This window comes from Curcuma longa, chromosome 19 (assembly GCF_044706935.1).
Source record: "Curcuma longa cultivar G26 ecotype Majalengka, Jawa Barat chromosome 19, ITB_CL_G26_1.1, whole genome shotgun sequence".
In the NCBI taxonomy this organism is placed as follows: domain Eukaryota; kingdom Viridiplantae; phylum Streptophyta; class Magnoliopsida; order Zingiberales; family Zingiberaceae; genus Curcuma; species Curcuma longa.
Window position 1 is genome coordinate 5,880,576 of NC_133879.1, and position 5,530 is coordinate 5,886,105.

Genomic DNA, 5,530 nt, shown 5'->3' on the forward strand with positions numbered 1-5,530 from the left:
AAGCTGACTCTGAGGTACTGATGTTGGAAACTGAGGCTGTTGGGAAGGGTAATGAGTTTCTGCATCCGTACAAGACATATACTCAAAAGTATCCGTAAGATTCTCCAACCAAGATCGAGCCATCCACGGGTCAGATCCTTCGTGAAATAAAGTGAATTCGATCTTTGGCCGACTTGGCCAATGTCAATATACGACTTTTATCCATCGGAGCAGGTGTAGGCATAGTCGGAGATAACTCCTGAGCCTGGGAACTCTGCTCTCCGGTAGGAATATTATGGGTCTGATCCTGTTTATCCTACTCCTCCTCGACAATATCCGACTCTACTGATCTAACAGGTCGTCTCGAAGGTCGACCTCGTACTTGATTTTGTACAAGGGTCATAATAAATTCAGATATCACATGATAACATAACTACTAATATAAATTTCCTAACAAATACAAGAATACACCATAAATACTTACTGATTATTATTTTGGAGATCTTTGACATTGCTAATCCCATCTCATAACCTAGATCGAGTAACACAAAATCTGATAAATCAAATACGATGACAAGTCTGGAAGAAACAATATTGACTCCGAAACCATGCTCTGATACCAAAATAATTGTCACGTCAAGAGACAACTGTCCGAAAAATTGTGACAGCAGACAACTAGTTTAACATAAGGCCCACATGGTCGCTCAACAATACAATATATATATTTAAAATTTCGGTCACACACTAATCCAACACATGCATCTACCATAATGTATAAATCCTGCATCACAACCAAGCAAAACATTCAAGTTTGTTGGGATGTATACTATAAGCCTTGCTTTTTGTATAAACATCTATTTTGCAATAATATTGAAATGAGAATCACCTTGGTCAAAATATTTGCATTTCTTATGTAATGCAGTTGTCCACTTAATTTATATTGTAGATAACATGGTGTGTGGTGCCACACAGAAGATCATGTTATCGGTTCCTTATAAATTATAAATAGTAGCTCACAACCAAGATGGATAGGGACAAACCATTGGAGTGGTTGTAGTGTAATTGATATTAGTTTATCTTGACTATTAAATTACACTAGTACACTTTGTGTGTATTGAGCAGGACCGTTTGAGGTCGTTCGATTTATACTGACTATATAATCGAACTAGACCTCAGTTATTATGGATGTGCATGCTCTTAATCCTTATATAATAACAAGCACATATACTTAGTATGTATTTCTTTAATTCATCAAAGGGTGAGATTTATTCGTTAAATCAAAAGGCCCGATGAGTTGGGAGATAATGCTATGTATATGGTGTGTTGTTGATTATAGAAGGAAACTGTGTCCTAATATTTAGGCTGATGATGTCCCCTTGAGGAGCTCATAAGGATTATCATGTAAACCCTGCAGGTGGACTTAGTTCCGCATGATAATAAGGTTGAGTGGTACTACTCTTGGAATCAGAAGTTAATTAATTGAGTTGTCAGTAATTCAATTAATTGACGGACATATGATATCTTAAACACAGGGAGATTAATGCACTCATAATAAGAAGGAGCCCATATTATAATATGGGATTGGTGCGGTAGTTCAATAATAACCCTTTAGTGGTATGGGTTATTATTGATGGACTTGAGTTGGGTGTTCAAGGAGAACACAGGAAGCCCAAGCCCATCAGGAGGCCAAAACCAATTCCTCCTCTAGGTCCCTGCTGTAGCCTCTGGATAAAGCCTCGTATCCACCTAAGAGAATTCTGTAAGAATTTCGGTTAGGAAATTCTGTTAAGAATTTTTCTGAAAAATTCTATTAAGAATTTTTTTGTTAAGAAATTCTGTTAAGAATTTTTGTTTAAGAAATTCTGTTAAGAATTCCCGTTATGAAATTCTGTTAAGAATTCTATTTCTTCTAAATCGTAAACAAAATTTTGATATGATTTTTTCATAGAAATTTTGTTAAGAAAATAACAAAACTTAATAAAGAAATTTTGTTAAGAAATTAATAAAATTTTATTAAGAGGTTTTGTTAAGAAAATAACAAAATTTAGTTAAGAAAATTTATTAAGAAACTAACAAAATCTTATCAAGAGATTTTATTAGATTTTTTCTAACTAAATCTGGATAAGAAAAATTTGTTAGATTCTTTCTAAATTTTCTAAGATGGCATAGCTATAAAAGGGGAGGTTTGCAAGAGGGAAAGAACAACACAAATCTAATCCTTCCCTCTACATCTCTAGGGCCGGCGGCAACAACAAGGCTTCTCCCCTCTCTTTGTTTTGCTAGGGCCGGCGCCCCCTTAGGGAACCTCCTCCCTTGTTCGCCCAAGCCTCTTTCCCTTCCTTTCCTTGCTAGGGCCGGCACACAAGGTGCCTCCATCCTTGCTAGGGCCGGCGGCCAAGAGAGGAAGAAGAAGAAGAGAAAAGGAAGAAGAAGAGGAAGGATTCTTCATTGCTTGCCATCAGATAGAAGGAAGAAAAGCTTGATGGTTTATCTTGGAGGATCGTTGCCCACACAACGTCCAAGAAGAGGAGAGGAATACAACAGAAGATCAAGAGGTCTTCGGGTAAAGTCTCCTACACAATCTCAAGAAGAAAGGTACAATTTATTTTCCGCTGCATAAATTGTTTCCTTTATATATGGATCCTGAATACCAACACAAGAGCCCAATGATCTTATGCATCGATCAAGCACCTAGTTGATCGAATATGAGGGCTGCTTGATAAGATTCCATTTTTGAAAAATTTTTATCTGGCAAGAATTAAACGGAACGAAATTTCAGGCTCCCATCAATGGTATCAGAGCATAGGTTAGGCTCTGTGTGTTTGGTTTCAGTTAATTTATGCACTATTCATACATAAATTTTAGGCAAGATAATAGTAGGATGTGCAAATAGACTGACTCTGTGGTTGCAGGATTCCTAATTCTAACTATTATGACCTAATATGAAATTTATGTATGATTGTGTATGGCCTAGTTCCAACTTTTAAAATATTTTCAGTCAAAATGTTATAAGTTTGAATAAAATTATAGCAAAAATACTTTTAAAATATGATTCCTAGTTCCAACTGGTAACACATATCTAACTTATTGTTACTAGCTGATTCCTAGTTCCAATTTTCACTATACTAGTCAATTTAAGTATATAATTTCAGTTGGTCTTTTACTATGAAGGAACACTTAGCTTGATTGATGTAAATATGAATTTTAAGCTCATATTTATTTTGATGAACTAATATAAGCATCTAAAATCTAGATTTTTACTCTATACATTTCACACATATAGGTGCATGATTTCTACTAGTAGTGCCTAGACTAAGTCTAGATTTCTTTTAATTTTAAAAATATAATATTCTGAAAATAAGTTTTTCAAAAATTTAAGTAAAATAATTTTGAAATTTTTTTAAAAAACTTAAGTAAAAATAGTTTTAAAACTAGATATTTTAAAAAAAAAACATGACTTTGAACAAATTTATAGCAGAAATAATATTTTAAAATTTTGAACTCTACTCTACTAAGCACATTCCTGATTATCTTTTGAGTGTGCTAAACTCATATTAAAGTAGGAGTTTAGTAAATATGTCAGCTATGTTTGATTTAGACTCAACATAGTCAAATATAATCTATACCTTAGCGACATAGTCCCTAGCAAAGTGATGTTCGATTTTTATGTATTTGGTTCTAGAGTGATGAATTGAATTCTTAGGTAAGTTAATTGAACTTATATTATCAATTAAGACTTTAGTGTTGTGGTAACTTAATTAAAGTCTTTTAATATATGCATCATCTAAATTAATTGAGTAACATATTTTTCCATTACTATGTACTCTGCTTCAGTAGTAGATAAGACAACACATTGTTGCTTTCTGCTACACCAGCTAACTAGACATGGATCCAAGAATTGACATCCTTTACTTATACTTTTTCTGTCTAGTTTATAACCAATATAGTCTGAGTTAAAGTACCTTATTAGTTCAAAGTTATTATTTCAAGAATACCACATTCCTACACTCAATGTTCCTTTAATATACCTAAGTATTCTTTTTACAAGAGTTCTTAATATTTAATTGGTATCTATCACACATACCAATTGTAAATAAGATATCAGGTCGATTTGTAGTTAGGTATAATAAACTACCTATTATACTTCGATAATATTTAAAGCCTACTTATTTTTCTTCTGGGTCACTATTAATGTTTACATTTGTTGCTATTCGTGTCTTGATTTCTTTTGCATGCTAAATTTTATAATTAAATCTTTAGCATATTTAGTTTGATAGATATAATTACCATCTTTTGTTTGTTTAATTTGTAATCCTAGAAAGAAGTGTAATTAACCTACCCAACTCATTTTAAATTCATTTTTCATTAGTTCAACAAATTCATTTAAAAATTTAGTATTAGTTGAACTAAAAATGATTTCATCTACATAGATTTGGGCTATAAAGAAATCTTTTTCTATAGTTTTAACAAATTGTGATGGGTTAATTTTATCCTTAGTTAAAACTCTTAGATACTTAGTATATTGATAATCTTTTATACCATGCCCTAGGTGCTTGTTTTAATCCATATGATTCTTTCTTAAGTTTGAAAACATATTTGGGTGGTCTTTATCTTCAAATGTAGGTGATTGACCTACATAGACTTCTTCTTTAATGAACTCGTTTAAGAATGCGGACTTTAAGTCCAATTGATAAAGTTTGAATCCTTTGTGAGTTGCATAGGTTAGCAGCATCCTGATTGGATTCAAGTCTAGCTACGGGTGCATAGGTTTCATCGTAGTCTAATCCCTATTTGGTTAAATTCCTTAGCTACTAATCTGACTTTATTTCTTACAATTTCTCCAATGTTATCTGTTTTATTTCTAAAAACTCCATTTAGTTTCTATAATTGATTTGTTGTCTAGCATGAGAACTAAGTCTCATAGTTGATTTCGTTCAAATTGTATTAATTCTTTTTACATTGCTATTATCCAATCAGAGTCAAGTAGGGCTTCTTTATTAGTTTTTGGTTCAATTTTGGATATTATGGTTATTTGGCTCAAGTTTCTATAGGATGATCAAATTTGAACTCTAAGGTTTGGATCACCCAATATTTGATCAGTTGGGTGATTGATTCTTAATCTGGGAGCTTGTGTGGTATCTAATTTGATTGGGTTTGAGTCAGTTCTATCTTCTGGTTCAGTTGTGTTTGAGTCAGATCAATTTTCATCATCTTCCTGATTTTGTTGATTATTAAATTGTTCATTAGGTTGATCAATGTTATTTTCTTCATCAAATATTATATTTGTTGCATGTTTCTTCAACTTTTAGGGTATCCTTGTTATAGACTCTATATGCCCTAGTAATTGTAGAATAACCTAAAAATATTCCTTTAGTTCTTTTAGATGTGAATTTACCTAAGTAATATTTTGTGTTTACTATGTGTGCTTTACATCCAAGGACTTTTAGGGTAGTTTAGGTTGGGTATTTTATTATAATAAATTTCATAGACGGTTTTATTATGATATGTATTAATTAATATACTATTTTGAATGTAACAGGTTGTGCTTATT